This window comes from Giraffa tippelskirchi, chromosome 11, assembly GCF_054371585.1.
Source record: "Giraffa tippelskirchi isolate mGirTip1 chromosome 11, T2T-mGirTip1v1.2.pri, whole genome shotgun sequence".
Classification (NCBI taxonomy): Eukaryota; Metazoa; Chordata; class Mammalia; order Artiodactyla; family Giraffidae; genus Giraffa; species Giraffa tippelskirchi.
In genome coordinates, this window is record NC_137285.1 from 38,408,469 (window position 1) to 38,429,672 (window position 21,204).

The 21,204-nt window shown below is 36.3% G+C and overlaps 1 long non-coding RNA gene across 1 annotated transcript in view; it reads left to right on the forward strand.

Annotated features, from left to right (window-relative positions):
• The first annotated feature begins 14,197 nt into the window (after nt 1–14,197).
• The window catches only part of LOC145525367 (uncharacterized), a 93,773-nt gene continuing 86,766 nt past the window's right edge, over nt 14,198–21,204 (forward strand). The window contains exon 1 of the long non-coding RNA XR_014068142.1: nt 14,198–14,360. This is a non-coding gene — a long non-coding RNA (uncharacterized LOC145525367). The remainder of the gene's footprint in view (nt 14,361–21,204) is intronic.

Sequence of the window (21,204 nt, forward strand, 5' to 3'; positions counted from 1 at the left end):
GTGTCGTAAGTAAACGAACCACAAATATAAAGGTGTATGTATATTTCTGGTGTGTGTGTGTATTATGAGAGAAAGGAAAGGTTGATTTGAAGTCTGAAGAGCACCAGAGTGAAAGACATGAAGTTTGGGTCAAATTATGAAGGGCCTTTTCTAGCAGGTCAAGGAGTTCGAAAAAGAACCTTGAAGGCATTAGGAAGTCATTAGAGGATTTTTAGTAGAAAAATGACACAGTTATATTTGCAATTTAAGGTTCATTCTGGCTCAAATGTAGAGGATAAACTGTGGCTGGGAATCGATTAAGACATTGATTAAGAGACTGTTTTAAGTAGCACAAATGAGGAATTAGAACTGTCTGAAGCTAGATAGTGGAAGACAGGGACGTTTGAAAAGAAGGGACCAATTTGAGAAATATTTAAAGATGTAATTGACAGAATTTGTGGGGAAATAATTAAAAATGACTCAAAGAGGCTTGTCAACTTTCTGACTTGGGAGCATTTCTCAGAAGTACTGTCACTGATGAGATCAGGATGTATGGGAGGTAAAGGTTTAATAAGTAATCAAAAATTAACCATACACTCACCACTGCAGTGTATCAGGGAAAGTTAACTTGCTTGACTCTCATATTTCTTCTCTATTTTCTACTATTTGAAAATACAAGTCTTTATTTATAACCCATCTGAAATATACCTCATCAAAGAAAGCATCCCTGAAATCTCCCCGCCACTTCCTCAATGTGACTCTCTTGTCCCTATCTTTGCACTCTCCCAGGTAGGACACACATCACAGCCTGTGGCATACATTTATCTGGACAACCAGACTGTGGCCTTCTTAGAGACAAAATACTTTCATATCTATGTTTGAAACTCCTCAATGTCTACCCTCCTCCAAATACTTGCATATAATAAGCACTCGATAAATGTTTTGTGAATTGAGCCAAGAAACAATATTCTTCATTGAATTCCTTTAAGATGAAAACAATAGATGCTTGGGTCCCACCCCACTGCTGAGTTGAAGGTAAGGTCACTTCTTGCCAGTAGGCTATGACTGACTTTAATTAAACATTTTATACCATTCATCTGCTGCTGGTAACGTGTCTTTTAAAACACAGGAAACATTAATCTGCAGATGAATAGGATAAAATCCTTTTACAATATTTTTCTCAGTTACAGGGAGATTATATACTAACTACAATATTTCTGCTCCATTCTAGAATCATAGAAGAATGCATACTATCAATAGACACCTACAGTGACGGTAATAATGTGCATATGGTACGTTATAACATCCTTATGCTAGCTTCAAAAACTGAGAAAATAAAAAATAAAAAAGTGTGGAGAATGTTATGACTTAAACAATACAAGCGTGTGCATTAAGTCAGGTCTTTAAAGGACAGATTTCACATGTGGGAAACATAAGTGAGAGCACAGTGTGTTTCAGTGTGTGGTAACCTCTTATCCTGCTTCATTTAGTTGACCTATATCATTGCACTGTGGGTGTCCACCACTGCTCTCTAGGTGGGAGTGATGGGAAGAAGGGAAGGCAGGCAATGTGTTAGCCAGGCAGCAAACCTGTACCAGACAGAGCTGAGGAAGCAGGCATGGCGCAGCTCTTACCATGACCTGTAGTGTAAGTATGCACTGCTCACGTGGACAGAATTGATTCACCAGCACAGCTAGGTCCAAGAAGTATCAGGTTGAAGATGATGAAAAAATTGAAGGCAGAGGTGCTAAACAAGCAAATAAGACTGAAGTGCTTTTGGAGTTGGAGGATGACCAGTCATTCATTTCCTTTTCAGTTTATTTTCAATGTACCTTTTGCAGACAGGAATGGTGGTGGAGTAACCTTGGAAAGGCAGAAGTACTATGAAAAATGCATACTGAGCATCCTGTGACTTCATTTCTCTACTCCCACTTGCCTGATAATTCTCATCTGGGAATAACTTTCCTTTTCTCTGTTTTAGTGAGAAGTGGGTTGGTGTGTTTGTATTGTATGATCTGGTATTGATTTAACAGTTTCAAACCCTGAAGATAACAACACTCAAGATAACTGAGCCTTCTATTTTTTCAAGATTCTCCTCTGCCTTCCAAGTTTTGTGAAATTCTTCTTTGCAGGACTCTGGACCCTTTTCCCATTCTTACAGTGTTTGCTTAAGGAATATTAGCCATTTCTACCTTATAGTTTCCTTTGCAATCTAGATTTGTATGCAAATTAAATACTTTATCTGAACATTTCACAGGAATCTCAATCTCAGAGTTTTTTGGAACTCAACCTTTTCTCTCTCTCCTCTATATCTAGTCACAATCACACTTTTTCATCTTCCTCATCTAAACCATTTCCAAATTTTTAATACTTAACCGCCAAAACACACCTTAAATTCATCCATATCTTTCCATATGCTGGCTTTTCTTGCCTAGAATGTTCTCCTCTCAAACTTTTCTCTACTAATTTATTTTTATTCAAGTTGCCACTGAAACAGTATCTATACAGATTCTAGACAGTCATCATGGAAAATCAATGCAAATGTCACCCCCTGCCATTATTTGCTCTCAGAACACTATTTTATTTTATATATATAAAGTATAAGTTTTTTGTGTGTGTGTGTGCCAAGCTTTCTATAACTGAAGAGGAAAAGTTAAAATTTTACACAACCTCCTGCTCCTTCTGCCTCTCTAACTCAGCTTGCTCCTTGCAAGTCTGGATCACATAGGTCACATAGTCTCAGAAAGTGGGAACTTACAATACTAGGAACTGGAGCGTATCTCACTCACCCTTGACTTGCCCCTGCAAACCTGCTTAATCATGCCTGTCCATGTAAAGGTCAGGCATCCTCCTCCCCATCTTGATTGCTGTTCCTGCTCGCACAAACCCCTTAGTTTAAACCAGCCTATTAGCAGCTAGCATTGCCCACTGTAGTCTGTCTATAAAAACTCTGTAACCCCTTTGTTCGGGGCTCAGAGCTTGGAGTGTTAACTCCTCTGGGTCCACCAGTGTAATAAACCTGAGTTCTCTAACTCTTCAAGTGTGGTGCCTGGTTTCTCGATTACTGGTTTCTGCAACATAGCAACAGGAGTATCCTCTTGTATCTCTGAACTTTGCACAGTGCTTTGGACACTGCAGGAGTCTGATCATCATTTGTAGAATAAGCTAATTTTATAACCTTTCTATATGTAGTTGTTGTTATTTAGTTGCTAAGTCATATCTGACTCTCTGCAACCCCATGGACTAGCCCACCAGGATCCTCTGTCCATGCGACTTTCCAGGCAACAACACTGTAGTGGGTTGCCATTTCCTACTCCAGGGGATCTTTCTGACCCAGGGATTGAACCCACATCTCCTGCATTGGCAGGCAGATTCTTTACTACTGAGTGACCAGGGAAGCCCTTTTATATGTACCTGTGTGCCTGCTCAGTCGCTCAGCTGTGTCCACGACATTTTGTGACCCCATGAACTGTAGCTTGCTGGTCTGCTCTTTCCATGGAATTTTCTAGGCAAGAATGCTGGAGTGGGTTGCTATTTCCTACTCCATGGGATCTTCCTGACCCAGGGATTGAACCCATGTCTGCTGGATCTCCTATACTGGTAGGTGGATTCTTTACCACTGTGCTTCCTACGAAACCCTTTATATGTACAACGGTTATCAATTTCCTTAGTAACTTCATAAAACACCATAAGATTATAAATCACATAATGTTTGAAAATTCTTTCAAAATATTTTTGTTTATATATTGCCGATATGTAGAAACTTTTTTTTCTTAATGTTTAATCTTTATGTGCACTCGAGAATATTGCAAATCATATGCTAAATGTGACCCACAAAAACATTATTCTTAAGTATGATATTTATCAGGTTGGTATTAATTATTTACTAATCACTTTAAGGAATATATTGCTAAGAGGACACACAAAAAAACTCAGTTTCTATGCCCAGATCTCCTTTGTTACAGGCTAAAGTCAGAACAGTAACAACAAAGGAAAGGTATGCATTGAAAAGACTCCAGAGATCTCAGTTGCAGTGGTATCCTACACCTGGGCCAGGTTAAAAAAAAATGCATATTGTCATCGGGCTTTGAATCGTCAGCGAAAGATCTTGGTACCATGAGCCAAATTCTGCTTGTGTTGAAGATTTCTATGTTGAGCTAGTCATGTACACATATTCTATTTGTGCCACCAGCCTTGACTGTAAACCAGATAATAATCATAAATTGTACTACCATAAATACACAGCATTGACAGATGAGGAATCATTTGTCCCATAGTTTCATGGTTTGACCAAGAGTCAAACATTCAGATAATCCAGGTTACCTGACACCCATACACTGCGATTGAGAATGGAACTTCGCATGTCTACAGTAATTTAAAAATTCTTTGATATATTACCAGATTCAAACTTCACACTGATAAGAGGAAGTTACTACACTTTCTATTACTATACAAATGGTAGACATTAAACTCAGAAAGGAAAGGTGAGTTACTCAGAATTAAACAGCAAACAGTAGCTCTGAAAGTCAAACAGATATCTTTTAAGTCCAGTTTGTTTGTTTTTTTCTATTTCACCTGAACTGGCTCCCAAGCAGTCTACTTTTTTCAGATTTCTCCAAAGTACCTTTAAAATAGTCAATAAAAATTGCAGTTGGCTATTATCTACATTTACATTCCCTATTCATCTTTCTTTCCTTATCCGTAATACCTTGTGACAATTTATCCTATAAATTCTTAAAATTCTATATATCCCCTGTTTCTTTCCCATTTATATCAAAAGTGAACAACAAATTTTAGGCCACCCATCATCTCATGATCTTCACATGTCCCCAGGCCTAATTATCTTACATGGTTTTGTAATTCCACTGAGGGGCAGCTTTGGGAGAGTGGAGGAAGCATGTGGAGTTGCCTTAGCGAATAATTCACCATTGTGGAAAATGGATTAAATATAGACCATATTGAGGGAATAGAGATGAGATTTAAAGATTTTGCAGAAAGCACTTGCCATGAGTACGTGTGTGTGTGTTTCCAAATATTTTATTGATTTCTGTTACTCTAATCTTCTACTCCTGAGCAGCCAATCTTTGCAACACTTAACAGCTTATACCAAAGAGATCTTCATGATTTCTTCTATGATTACTTAGCCTCAAAGAATCAATAATGAATCTTAGCATCTAATTTAATTTAATTCAGCCATTATTTATTTTCCCTTCTGGGGTCTTAGTGAGATGGTAGAGTAGAAAGTTATTTTGTTTGCCTATTTGCTTTGAATGGAATATTGAACATCACCAACTAGAAGAAATAGCACAGGATTTAGAATAAGAAGCCATGGGTTTGGGTGCTTCTTTTTATTTATTTATTCGCTTGTTCATTTATTTATCCATTCATTCTCTTATATAAAATGGTGAAAAAATGATCTACTTGACACAATTACTTGAATGAAGAAATGAGGCTGTGCAAACAGAAGTTTTTTGTCAACTAAATAACACTGCTAACTTTTAGCTATATTGTTACAGATGTTTTTCTTCTTGCGTAAAATAGAGTATCTCCATTTTAGTATGGTAGACATGATAGAGTACATACTCCACCATTTATCTCCTCCCTTCTTAAAATCAACTGAAAAGATGGTAAAGAAATACGAAAGTCATAATCCCTCATTATAAAGAGAACAGGAGAAACGACAGCAATAACTGTGAGATTCGTACACATTTCTAGAAAGTATAAATCCACTGGTGGGGTAGTTAATGAGGGAAATCCAATAGTGGAAAAAATAGCCTTGAATATGGACACAGGAGAAAATAGTCAAATGTGATCATTCAAAGATGTTTCATATAATTTGCAGGTTGAAAGAGAAAAGTGGATCTGAAAACAAAGCCTGTAAATGGGCAAGTCTGGGCTTACCTTTCTCACCATAATTTCTAACTTCTAGCTATCTATCCAGGCCAAATACTGTCATATTCTTCTAAAGAGCGACTGATGAAATGCCTCAGGATAAACAAGGCAGTTTTTTTTTTTTTGAGGGTGCTTGCACCTCAGGACAAAGCCTTCTCATTTATAAATTCCAAAGGCTACTCAACCAGTCCTGTTTTCATACGCAATCTCCTGGCAGTTTTCCTATCTTGTTCGTAAATATGAATAGCAACCAGAGATCACCAGGCATTTGAGGAAAACTTTTTATATGGCAGATTGCCCATGAGATAAACAATAAGAAAAAATTAACACACCAGAAGTAACATACAATTCTGGAAACAAAATGGAAAAACATATCCCCCTAAGCTATAGAAAAGGATTTTTTTAATAAAAGAACAATCAGAGAATGAGCCTGGTACTGTGCTGGCAAGTTTCCATTACCTAAGCAGAAAAACAATCAGGGCACTATTATTTTGAAGCTTTGGAAATATCAAAGTGTCAACATGTAGCACCTTCCAATGTCTTGACTAATAAAAACCTTAAATTTTAATCAAACAGTCATCTAATGCACAACATGTAGCACAGTTCCTATATCAAAAATGCAATTTAAGTATTTATAATACAGCATCCTGTATTACAGTACTTGTTTATGTATCCTATCTTCCTCAAGATAGAATCTCAATAGCATTACAATGTGGAGCAATGATACAAATACATGGATGGTGGTAGGAAGGAATAAGGTATAGTGCTCAAGGACAGATCTTCAGAGCAAACCTATCTGGCTGCAATACTGACTTCCCTTAGGGGTGCACATTAATAAGTGTGCCCATTACTTGATATATATTCCTCAGTTTACCTGTCTGTAAACTGGTGACAATAATAGCTGCTCGCCCACAGTTTCTATGAATACTAAATGATTCAGTGTATTAATATTAGTAGAATGCTTGGGACAGTGCCTGATAAGTGTTTTGCACTCTACTTTTGATGGTTATATAGATATAAATGAAATATGGTATTGCGTCTTTGTCTAAAATTAACATGGCTACTTTAGTCTTCTAAAATTAGTGTTAGCAGCATATCTTTCTCCATCCTTTATTTCATCTATGTCTTTGTACTTAAAATCATTTTCTTATAGACACCCATGATTGGATCTTGTTTTTTCATCCACTCTGACAATCTCTCTTGCTTGGAGTATTTAGAACATTCACATTTAAAATGACTGCTAATATAATGGGTTAATATCCACCATACTTATAACTGTTTTCGATTTATTGTCCTTTTATTATTTTTTTTGTCTTCCACTTTTTTTTTTAGCTTCTCTAATTTTAATTGGGCATTTTATATTATTATATTTTCCTTCAGTCCTACCATATTATTATACTTATTTTTCTTAATGTAATGGTTGTCCTAGGATTGGCAATATACTTTTACAAGTGATCCAATTTCACTTTCAAATAACACAACACTACTTCACAAACAATGCACGTACCTTATAACTAAGTATGTCCAATTCCTCTCTCCCAACCCTTATAACGTTGCTGTCATTTCACATATCCATAAGCAGTGATCACCAAATATACTGTAACTATTACCTTGAATATTTATTATATTAAGAATAAGAGACAATATTTTGTTTTACCTCAGTTATTCCTTCTCTAGAATGCTTCTTTATTTATGTATATCCTGGATGAGCTTCTTTTATCATTTTTCTAAAAGGCAGTTCAGCTGCTGACATATGCACTCAGTTTTGACTCAGAATGCCTTTATCTTGCCTTCATTTTTGAAAGGTAGTTTATTAGGTTTAGAATACTAGGTTGGCGACTTTTTTTCTTTATTGACACTTTAACACCTGAAATATTGTGTCCCATTCTTTTTCCTTGCATGGTTTCTGATGTCTGATGTAGCTCTTTTCCTTTGTTCTTCTATAGATAAGGTTCTCTTCACCCCTATCCCCAGCTTCTTTCAAGACTTTTTGATTTTCTGCAATTTGCACATGATGTGTGTGTGTGTGTGTGTGTGTGTGTGTGTGTGTGTGTGTGTGTGTGTGTGTGTGTGTGTTCATCCTGGTTGGTGTTCATCCTGGTTGGTGATCTCTGAGCTTCCTGGGCCTGTAGTAAACATTTCTCGTTAATTTTTAGAACCAATTAATTCATTCTTATTGAAGTATACTTGACATATAATATTATGTCAGTTACAGGTATACAACAGTGATTCATAATTTTAAAGGTTGTCCATGTATAGTTATTTTAAGATATTTGCTATATTTCCTGTGCTATATAATATATCCTTGGAACTTATTTTATATGTTATAATTTGTACCTCTTAATACCCTACCCTTAACATTCCCCTCCTCCCTTCTCTCTCCCCACTAGTTACCACTTTCTTTGTTCTCTATATCTGAGAGTCTGTTTCTTTTTTGTTAAATTTACTAGTCTTTAAAGTTTTTAGATTCTACAGGTAAGTGATATCATATCGTATTTGTCTTTCTTTGCCTGACTTATTTCACTTGGCATAATACTATGTCCATCCGTGTTGTTGCAAGTGGCAAAATTTCATTCTTAGATGGTTGAGCGGTGTACCATTCTATATACTCATATGTATATCACATCCTTGTCAAATCCTCTCCTGGTGGACACTTAGGTTGCGTCCTTATCTTGGCAAATGTAAGTAATGCTGCTACGCACTTTGGGGTGCAAGCATCTTTCTAAGTTAGTCTTCCTGATTTTTGTTGTTGTTGAAAGCCCAGCATGATGTATTGCATAAAAGCACCTACAACAAATAGGTCTTTCGTGTGTGAGGTTTTGTGTTTATCTGGCTAGAAGTTAGGCTCTGCTTGCTGTAGCTGTAGTGTTAGAGGCCAAAACTTCCCCTAGTGTTCTTTTTGGCCTACCCTCACTGCCTTTTTTTTTTTTTCCTATGGATTCCTAAAAAAGGGCCTGAGCAGTATAGCAATTTTAGCTACCATCTCCGGTTATCATCTAGGAGCCCTACTGATGTGAACATAAAATGAACGTGAGGTAGACAGTACCCTCTTCACATCTAAAGCTAAAGCAGCATGGCGTTATTACCCTTCCCCAGATTGGTGGGCTTGGTTAAACCTTAGTTGGTCAGGCTCTGGTAAAATAGTTTCCCTTGAGGAGAAGCCTTATGAAGAAAAACAGAGAGCTCTTGTCTTATTTCAGAACGATTGCTTTTTCCCTCTCCCTGCTGGAAGCACAAAAGGATTTTTCTCAGATCTTCACAGTGAGACCTGATAGGGCTTCTGGAAGTAAAATTCAGGGAAGAGTGGAGGCCTCCAAGATTGGACTCCCTTGGATCTAGTCCACTCTAAGCCTCCAACAATTTGTCAATTATAGTGTAATAAGTTTCTACTGATACAGGCTTCGGTTTTGGGCTTCTGATGCTAAGCTGCTTCTCACAATCAGCTGTGACTATCTGCCTCTGATTATCTGTCTCTTCAGTTTCCAGGGCTGCATTTTACCTATGAGCTCAGTTCTCTGGTCTAACAAGAGCTGTTGATTTTTAGTTTGTTCAGCTTTTTTCTTGTTGTGAGGAAGGAGTGATGACTTCCAAGCTTGTAACATGTTGGATCAGAAACCAAAACTTCAAGTATTGCATCTTAGAGATTTCTACCCATAGGAATTATTCATCATATGTCATTGTTTCAGGTCCTCTGACAAAGTCAAAATAAGGATCTGGCAAATTGGAAAATAAAACAATATATGATTGAGAATGAAAGAAACAAAAGATAAATACTTCCTGCCTGATAGTTAAACCCTCTGTATGTAGTAATAAATTCAGAGAGAGGTCTTAATTTGCTTATTTCACTCAAACAATGGTCATTTTTTCCTAGCTTTCATTAGCTTCTTCCTGCAATATGAGTTCTTCTGTGGCCTTTATTTATAGTCATGTTGTCTGCCGTTCTCTTTATGAGCCAATTTACATCTTTTGGGAGTAGACAGGGTGAATTTCAGAATGATTTAGGAACCAGCTGGATACAGTGACTTGCCATGTTTTCTCTCTGCCTATGAAGAGAACATCTGCTAGATATGCTGGATGGAGTGTGCTTTTGTCTTCAGAAGGAATCAGACATGTTCCTGTATTTCCATTCTGAAGAGAAAACGTTGCTATGGTGTATTAAAAAGAAAAAAAAAATCCCACCTGTAAGTAACAATTTGCTAAGATACTATGGCAGAGTTATGTTCTATTTTAAGGTCTTGGATGGAATGCATCTTCACTGCACAAAGAGTGAGGAGAAAATGAGCTGAAACCATGCTTACCATGGCCTTTCTTTAGGTTGTTAAATCTCCTGCTTTGAAAACACAGGAAATATTAATATTCTGACAGGAACTGTCAAGGTTCACATGGCGGTCTTATGCCAAGCAGGCTTAGTAATACTTGAAGGAAAATAATCCTAAACAAGCTGGAGAAAAATCTGAGCATATAATTGTTACCATTTTAAGGTCTTTCTTTTAACATTGAAAAAATAATACACTTGTTAGCAGCTAAGATAATAATTCCAGATCTTTTTGGCTAAAGCATATTGCCAATAATTGACTAACGGTATCACTATCGTTCAATTCTGCCAAGTTGTATATAAACACGTTTAAACACATGTATATGACACATATAGAATTCTTATTTTACAAATTTAAAAATACACCTTGATCAGAAATAGCTGCTGGTAGATACTGTTATGTTATATCTATAGATTCCTTTTTCCTCCCATCATATATCAGTACTACAAATGACCAAATACACACTGACATTAAAAGTACTTTGTTGATGGCAATAGCCATCATTTAGACTTCTAATTCTTTGATTATTTCATGGTAGCTTTAAAATGCAGAAATTATTTCTTGTCTAATACATGCAAGTACTCATCCAAAAACATTTTCTTCTCAGAGAGATCCTTAAACTTTATTCAAATGGTAATAAGACTATATACAAATTAATTAATTATATGTATGGCATTAATTTTATCTTCATCTGTACCACATGTCATCAGTCTAAGCTACCATCATCCCTTCTCTTATCTATTGTGATACCTACTAACCAATTTTCCACATCAACTTTTGCTTCCCCTTTGATCACTTACCCACGTGGCATACTGAGCAACCATTTCAAAAAAACATATTTGAGCCTGACACTCTCTGCTGAGACCACACTTTGTCTTTCTATCACTCTTTTGACAAAGACCTACAGGGCACTGTGTGCCCCAGCCACTGTCCACATCCCCAGATCTCTGTGCTCAGTATCAGGCAGGTTCTTTCCTCCCCTCCTGTAAGTGAGGCTCAGACCCCTAGTGGATCTTTATCAAGTTGTTCACATTGTTTGGAGCCTTCTTTTCGCTTCTTTTTGTCCTTAGTTAACTCCTAAGTCATCCCTCAAGGGAGCATTTCTTACTCTACTTCTTTCCCTCTCAGGATCAGGTCAGACCTCCTGTAAGACGGGGTCAGCTCACATACCTTTCCCTCCATAGAACTTATCACTATGGACTATCACACCATGAGAAGAACATGCACCAAACAGATGCATTCAAGTCTTGCCTGACATTTAATTGAGGAAGGCACTGCACGTGCTGGAGTAATGTACTCCCAGCACATTTTCATATGAGTGGATATGCACAGGCATATATTAAGAGGGAAAAAGAGGTTGAGAGAAAGACAAATGCAAAACTGACACCTTCCTGATAGATGACACATTTTTAAGAACTTAAACTATATACTCATGTTTGCACTGAAATACAGATGGTGTTTATTAGTGCATTAGCATGGAATGTAATACAGTGATTATGCATCTTCTTTCATATTTGTTTAAAAGTCAACATGGTTCATCCTTATTATTCTCAAGTTCCATATTTGCATGTTCATCCACTTGCTAAAACTTATTTTAACCCCCAAGTCAATATTCAATACTGCACTTTCAAGTCATTTCCAGACGTGTGCTTAGCTGAAAGAAAACTGAGTTGCCCAACACCCCTGTTGCCAGCTGAAGTGGAACAAGGAGGCTGCCTGTTTGTTTCAGCTCTCATTCAGAGACCAGCAGAGGATGGAAACAGTAGGAGGCAGTGCAGTGCAAGAAGCTCTTGTCCTGGGGCCAGTTGGAGGGGTTTGAATCTCAACTTGGACTCTTATTAGTTGGACAGCCTCAGGTGAGCAACTTAACACTTGTGAATATGCTCTTTTCTTTTGTTAAAGAAAGAAAATAGACTCTCCCAGAATGAGTTGTTATGATTTAATCTGAGACTTAAGATTTAAAGTTATAATACCTGTGCCTGGTTTGTGTGTATGTGTGTGCCTATATATATATACACACACATACATACATACATACATACATACATACATACATACATACATATACTTATATAGAATCCTCCCCAGGAGCAATTATTTAATATTTGCTAGTTTAATGTTCTTGGCAACTTTCTGGAACACAACTAACATGAATGATGAGAATTAACTGTTTATTAAAAATTAAATGTAACTTCAATTTTATGGGCCTTTGAAACAAGAAGTCCATAGACCATAGGTCAAAAATTGATGACCTGAAATAATGTTCTTAATCTTTAACATGAAGAAATTTATACTCAGAGTTTAAAACAGTTTTCTTAAATAGCACAACTACTCATTGAGATAAATAATATCTAGAACTCAGATATGCTAGTTCTTTCAGAATACTGAACTTTTCACAAATTTATACAGACTCTCTCTCTCTCCAAGGAATTATATCCAAAATGGAAACTGATACTAAAATATAAGGACCAGTATTTGAAGGAAAGTTGTCTGTAGCAGTGGGAGTTTTAGTTTCTCATTATCTCAAAATCCTGTTTTGTTCTCATACAAAAAAATACATAATAGTATCTCCCCTGAAAAATTATTATCACGAGGGTCAAATAAGGGGATGATTTTACAATTTAATTGAAATCTATAAATGGCAATGGAGAAAGTCTTAGATAAGTTTATATGCTTTATATGTATATGCTTCTGTATATGTCTGATTAAAAACAAGCAGAAACAACTAGGATTTGAAACAATTTAAAATTTTCCAACTCATCTTGCAAGATTATCTGGCCTGACAAGGTATTCTCATAAAGAAATAGGCATTATGATCAAATATTAAAATTTAAAATAGGGTTAGTTGGTTATTTAATTGTAAAGTGACTATTCACCAATGTTTATCTAATTTTTAAAAGCTATTAAGAAAATGGTCTTCTAGTGAAAAACTAAATCACTTTTGACCAATTCCTCCCCATTGTGGTACTTGACATAAGAAATTTTACAGCCCAGATTTTTGCTATAGATTTGTCTCCACATCTATCATCTTGAGTCAAGTGCATGGCTGCCTGTAATAAAGATGATGTTTCCCAGCTTCCCTTGCAGCTAATTGTAACCTCATAGCAGAGTTATGATCGCTGGGTTTGAATAGAAGTATAATGTGACAGCTTCTGAGAAATCTACTTAAAAGAGAGCTAACACAGATTCTTGGCCCCTTCTCCTCTCCTCCTAACCTTTAAAGTAGACTATGGAGATAACAACAAGCTTCACCACATGACTCAGTGGTAAAGAATCCACCTGCAATGCAGGAGACACAGATTTGATCCCTGAGTTGGGAAGATCCCCTGCAGGAAGAAATGACAATCCACTCCAGTCCATAAGGTTGTAAAGAGTTGGATATGAATGAGCAAATGAGCACACACACATGACCAGCATCATGGCCACTGAGACAGTGTGATCTCATAGGACCTGGTACACAGAAGTACCTCACACTTGATTAATTGGCCTACTATAGCCCTCTAGAAGGTCTGAATTTCACATCTGAGCATGTGCTGTGTAAATGAGGGCATTCGTTGGTGACTCATGGTAAATAATCTGCCTGTAATATAGGAGATGGAGAAGGCAATGGCACCCCACTCCAGTACTCTTGCCTGGAAAATCCCATGGACGGAGGAGCCTGGTAGGCTACAGTCCATGGGGTCGCTAAGAGTCGGACACGACTGAGCGACTTCACTTTCACTTTTCCCTTTCATACACTGGAGAAGGAAATGGCAACCCACTCCAGTATTCTTGCCTGGAGAGTCCCAGGGATGGGGGAGCCTGGTGGGCTGCTGTCTATGGGGTCGCAAAGAGTCGGACACGATTGAAGCGACTTAGCAGCAGCAGCAATATAGGAGAACCAGGTTCGATCCCTGGGTTGGTAACATCCCCTGGAGATGGGAATGACAACCCACTCCAATATTCTTGCCAGGAGAATTCTATGGACAGAGGAGCCTGGTGGGCTATAGTCCATGAGGTCACAAAGAGTCAGACACTACTGAGCAAATAACACTTTGTAACTGAAGTGCAGAACATATATGCAGTATGTGTTTCATATGTTTATTATTTCTTTATGTACAGCATTCTCAATGCCTCATGAAGTAAGAATCCCAGTGGACAATATGTGGGAGTTCAGCAAGATGCAAAGTGAAGGTAAACATGTTACCTGTTTGACTAAATGAGTAGTGAATGCTCTCAGTGCTAAGAGACCATGCTTTATGTTTGAAGAAAAACTTGCTTCTAATTTAGAAACAAGGCAGCTGATATTCAAAGAAACATAAAGGATAGGCACCCCTATCATACCCTTTTTTACTCATGTCCTTAATTTCTTAGATTAGTCAACCACTTATGCCAAAAATGATGACTGGAAAGGAAAGGGGGAGATAAGGCAATCTATACTTGTTTGTCTCTTCACTCTTCCTTTACTCACCAGTAAGGTGAAGGTACAGAGTGGTGGTACATTGTGCACATGTTAAAAAACAAACAAACGAAACAAAAACATTCGAGTTAGTTTCATGTTCTGTTTTCATCATCCTGGATGTATGAGGTATGAAATATGGATTGTGTATTTGGCTATTGCATATATGCATTAAATGCTTTTATATTTGAATCTAAAACTAGCATCATACAATACAAAGGTAAGTGATAAAATTCATGCAAATAATAAAAAAATTCAACTTTTCTTAGAATAGCATTAATAATAAAAAAAAATACCCTAATAAGCTGAGAAACTGCAGAAGAAATAAGTGCCTATATATATTTTTTTAGTACCTTTAACAATATATTTTTCCTGTTTTTTGAAAAGAGTCCCATATTTTTATTTTCTTTTGTGCCCTGGGAAAATTTATAGCCAGTCTTGTATAGAGATGATGGCTAAAAATTATTCTTGGTCCATGAGATTGGGGTCCAAACACTAGCACTGGCAGATGGAAATCTGGAAGCAGGCTGAGTTCCACATGACTGCTAAGAATTATAAACCAGCCATAGGCTGTTCACATCCAGATTTTCCAGAATGAGAAATAAACTTCTATCATGTTTAACCAACCATGTAGGGGAGGTTCTGTTATTTAGTAATTGATACAAGCACTGAATTGAAGAAAAGGAGTTTTAAAAAGTGCATGTTTCACTGTCATTACAGACACTATCCTGTAGTTAAGACATAAGGAGATATTTTTTAGAAAAAAGAAAAAGCAGTCACAGAGATGAGTGAGCAGGTTCATAATGAGACTTATGTGACTAACTGATTAACTATCTTGAATCTGTACAAATTCTGCTGTATGTTCGTTTATTTTTTGATTTACAAAATCCAAACAGCTCTAGACAAAATGATTCATTTTGATCTTTAGAAGCAGATCTTTGAATTAAAATGTCAGTATTGGCGTCTTTTCATCAGAGACGTATATTTTTTGTTTATATGATTTGAATATATTCATAAAGACAATGAAAATAAAGTAACAATAATATGAATCAACCCACCTCTCATGAAATTAATAATTGAAATCAACGTTTGCTTTAGCAATAATGACGTGAGTAGGGAGGTCAACACACATTTCTTGAGCTCCTGCTATGTCCAGGTCTTTGGTTGTGCTTTATAGTCAGCATCGCTTTTACTCTCACAAAAGCACTGTTAGGGTAAATAAAACCATCATTTTACAGATCAGAAAGCACTAGCTCAGTGAAGTGACTTTAGTTGCCCAAGGTGGCATTGCCAGGATATATTTAAATCTAAGTATTTTGGCTATGGTAAAAAAAAAAAAAGGAGCTTTGAAAGCACACTGTCATTCAGGCAGAGAGAGTGGCATTAATCATTTGTGGAAGAACTTGTGAAGTCTTAGATTAATTGAGTTTGTGAGGACTAAAGAGGCCTTGCTATTTCATCTACAACTTTAATCAAGTTTCAATATGCACTGCCGACCCTAGGAACTAGTAAGTTTCACATGAAGCCAATGGAAAAAGATCATGAAGACAGATGGAGCATTTGGATCCATGCACGATTATTGCCTTATGTTCTTTTATATGATCCTTGTAAAAAATAGGTCAGCTTAGCTGTCTTACTCAGATGAAAATGTAATAAATGTTTACACAATTCATCACTTAAAGAATCTAAATTTAATTTCCTACTTGGACTCCTGTCTGTAATGAAATATGGAAGAAACAGCCTGTGTTATTTACCTCTTGAGAATGACAAGTTATAATGTGGGATCTTTGAAATAGTAAGCATGGATGTTTCCATAGCTTTTTGTTCAAATCAGTGCAGCTGCCATAGTCATCAGTATAAACTGATTTGACCACATGATCAACTTTACCTATTTGTCAACCAGCTTCATTTGTGAAGGTCATGAAAGTCACCCAGTTTGTCATTACAATATCTAGTTAGAGAAACATTCTTTTTATCAGGTCTTGTTAAAATGACATTTAATTGACCTTTACAGGGACAGTAAGGTTTGAAGATTGGTAACTATAATTGAAACTTTTTTTTTAAATGAAAGAGAATATTAGAATCAGAGGTTTTCTAGTAAAATATTGAATTACTTAAAACATCATTCACTGACAACATGTTATGAATTTTGAGAGTTTCATACCTTTCAGAGGCCCTTATCCATTTCCTGCTTACTGAAATGTCAATGTTTAAGATTTATTCTTTTTCTTTACTATGCTTTAACTTTTATGCATAAAAACCATCCTTGAATATTAAGATATTTACATTCAAATATAACTCATTTGTTAAAAGGCTCTCCTTTGGAAGAGCTGAGTATAGAATACTCTGGTAATGAATGGTTTGATTAAAAGGTAAAAGAAAATTTAGAATGTATGTAGAATAAACATAAAAGTAACAGATGAAGAATTTTTGAATAATGTTAATGGCAGAATTTGTCTCACCACTTTTACTAGAGATTCTTTGCTTTCTTTTAATGGGGAAAGAAAACAAATCCTAGACACTTTATTTATTGTGTCTTATTTTTTAAACAAATTTAATGCCCTGAAAGTATAGGAGAACTGACAACTTTGTGGACAAAATGTGATTACAAGTTTTCCTTATGTTGAGACACATTTTTGATGTGGTAAATATACACATTAACAGGTAAATGTATGTTATGTTTTAAGCTTTAGCTGTGATTTGCTTAAGAAAGAAGAAAACTAAGTATTAGTTACACAATGGACACGAAAGAGAAAAGAATTGTTTGTGGAGGTAGATATTTAATCATTGTGACTTTAGAAGGGACAGGCAAAAATGGTTGTTGCCTAGTTTTTTCCCTGAAGGAGTTCTGACTTAATAAAAGTTACTGAGTGTAACTTTCTTTTTTTTTTCTTTTCATAATGTGTCACTTGCTCTATTTTGAGGCTTTGTGCTGCTGTTTAAAGGGATGATTTCCTCAAATGTTTTGTGACACATTTTTGTTCACAAATCCCTTTCATCTTTTTGTTATGTTCATTATTGGCCCCTCTGGCTACTGACAAAACCAGAGACTTTTCAATGGTGTTTCCAAAGTGTGCCCTGCACCTAGGTCTAAGTAACTGCCTTGGACACTACTCTGCATCTTCAGCATCCAAACTAGAACTTGAGCCTACAAGCGTGTTTACACGGTTTTCCAGAGGGGCACGAGGATGGCAGAGAACCCTAGCTGGTCCAAGACACTCCCAGGCCATCACCAGACCAGAGCCCGAAGTGTATTCTCCTTGTGTATTCTCATGGTGATATTAGAGCTCCCAAGAATCACACCCACTTGTTCTAACCCTGCTCTAATTTTCACCACTATTTGTGATTGGCTAAGCTTTTATCTAGTTTTATTGACCTACATAGTTGATTTTCTGTCTACCTCTCTTTTCTCTCTGTGTCTCTCTTTTTTCTTTTTCTTTCTTTGTAATTATTCTTGCTATCAGTGGAGTTACTCATTCTACAAAAGTCTTTTCTATCATTTTTGTTGTTGCTATTTAGTCACTAAGTTGTGTCCAACACTTCTGTGACCTTATGGACTGCAGTTTGCCAGGCTCCTCTGTCCCTGGAATTTCCAAGGCAAGAATACTGGAGTGGGTTGTCACTTCCTTCTCCAGGGGGATCTTCCTGATCCAGGGATCAAACCCTTTTTCCTGCACTAGCAGGAGGATTATTTACCACTGAGCCGCTAGGGAATTCCCTTTCTGTCATTTACTGTGCTTTTAAGTAGAAAGGACAATTGATGTTGGTGCACTTATGCTCCCAGGTGGCACTAGTGGAAAAGAACCTGCCTCCCAATGCAGGAGACATAAGAGACACAGGTTCGATCCCTGGGTTGGGAGGAGCCCCTGGAGGAGAGCATGGCAACTTGCTCCAGTATTCTTTTCTGGAGAACCAAGGACAGCAGAGCCTGGCAGGCTACAGTCCACAGGGTCACAAAGAGTTGGACACAACTGAAATGACTCAGCACACAAACACTTATGCTCAGATCATTATCTCTACGGTAATTTTAAAACAAAAAGTTAAAATCATGGAGGATATTCAAGGTTCCTTATAGTACCATGGTCTCATTGTTCAATTTTTATTCCCATTTGGTTTTATTGAGTCTTAATCCTCATTTCCAACTCTTCCTGAGTACATTTTAAAGCTAGCAAACAGTTATTGAGAATAAGCAAGTTTAAGACATCTTTAGCTATTCCTTCTCATATCTCCATAGAATATTTTTCACAACATTACATGGTGAGGAAAAATATTATTTTGAATATAGTTAATTCTAACATAACTTTGAATACAAATTCTTATGTCCCTTTACTAAATTGTAAATAAGACTAATTTTTTTTAAAGAAATATGATCTCCGTTAATCTCAAAAGAATGAGCTCTTGTATGCTCTCTAAACCAAAGAGCTGCTTCAGTACTGGCACTTTCTTGCTTTAGATTTGCTCTTAGCCATTGTTGTTTTTCAGTCACTCAGTCATGTCCGACTTTTGGTGACCCCATGGACTGCAGCACACCAGGCTTCCCTGTCCTTTACCCATCTCCCAGAGACTCACGTCTCTTGGGTCAGTGATGCCATCCAGTCATCTCATCCTCTGTCATCCCCTTCTCCTCCTCAATCTTTCCCAGCATCAGGGTCTTTTCTAATGAGTCGGCTGTTCGCATCAGGTAGCCAAAGTTTTGGAGTGCTTAACCATAAACACACTATTTCTATTTTGTTCTCAGGTTTAGCACAGTGTGTTGCATACAGTAGGCTCTCTTTAAGTGTATCTGAAAGAGCAGATAGTATACCAACAAAAGAAAAGAAAGGGAGAGGGAAAATTAACCTTTCACAGAAACCTAACTTAAAAAAGTGATGGTCTTTATATCTTTCATGCCTTGTAAAACAAAGAAACCTGTAATTTTCACATGACTAATTTTGCCCTATTACAACAAATTATATGATTATTTTCAATTGGCCTGATTTCAGATGCATAAAAGCTTGCTTCAAGTTTTCATTAGAGAAATAAAATAGAAACAAAAGCTATAACAACATTTATTGCCAAAAGTATTTATTTAGTACTTCTCTGTAAAACACTGAGGAAGTGGTTGCTATGATTCTTTTACTCAATAAACCTGCAATTTAGTGATTTAAGAGTAAATAAGGAATTAGTGGTTTATTATGCATCTTTGGAATTTGTATAAGAACTAGCTTCAATTACACAGTTTAATCATGTGTTTCCCTGTTTACTCAGGGACATTCCTTTTAAACAATAATAGTGTCCAGACAATGATCATGAGTCATGATGGAGACCTTGAGTATTGGCCAACTAGAGGCATTTGTACATGGGACAATTAACTGAATCAATTAAAGGAAGGACAGGAGAGGTCAAATCAGGTGTTATTTTACTTAACCTCTTTTTAGCTTAAAATCCACAGTGTATGTGGAAGCTTTCTATGATCTCCAAAATGTGCAGATTAAGCAGTTCAAAGTGTGAAATTGCCACACTTGTGTAGGTTTAAAGGTAAACAATTTTTTAAAATTTATTTTTATTTTTTACTAATGGCCTTTATTTATCTCGCGTATTTACCAGGACTGAGTGTAAATGAAAGAGATTCATAAACCCTTTTGTTTGACTTCCCTAGTTTCATTATAATCTTCCTCTGAAATGTGAAAGTTCTAGTTTATGAATTAAAACATTTACTGTCAGTAAAATGACTGTTAAGTTGTAACAGTGATATAACATTGCAAAAAAGTTATATAATTTTTAAAATGTCATAAAGATATAGTTTTCTTTGGCTTCTAGACCTACATATATCACACATTTCCCCTAAAATTGGGAGGAAAAAAAAGTTAAAAAAGAAAGGTCATTCTATTAACAAAACAATTCAATTTTAGCCAAGCAAGGTAGAACTGAATCTAAGTCAGAAGTTCTCATCTATCATGTAAAATTTTGTTCCATTTCAAAATTTAACTATGTAAATGCTGACTTTTATTTTGTAAAAAGGAATAAATCAGAGTGCCTTAGTGGAGAAAAAGTATGAGGAAAAAGAGGAAATTTGGCAAAAGATGGACGTTTTCCTCTTCCATGTACCTCTCTTGCTTCAGTATATTTTATCTTAGTCTCTAGGCATATATTGTACAATATACTCTTTAGTATTCTTTCTTTGAGTTCTTGTTTTTTTTTCCTTTTTCTGTCTATTGTATGTTAATTAGCATATAAGTAAAGTGCAATTAAAATTACCTAAATTCATGGTTTCTTAGCAGCTGTATTGAATTATTTAACATGATATTTGAGAGCATTTTGGTAAAGTAATATTAGCCTAGTCTAACATAGAATCTAGTGTTGAGATTAAGAACAGAGGACTTCACAGAACTAGAAGAAATCATTTTTAAAATTTGCATGGAAACACAAAATGCCTCGAATAGCCAAAACAATCTTAGAGGGAAGAACAAAGCTGGGGAAATCACACTCCTTGCTTCAGACTGTGCTACAAAGCTACAGTAATCAAAACAGTATGGTATAGATGAATAGAAATAAACTCACACAATTATGTTCAGTTAATCAGCAACAAAGGAGGCAAGA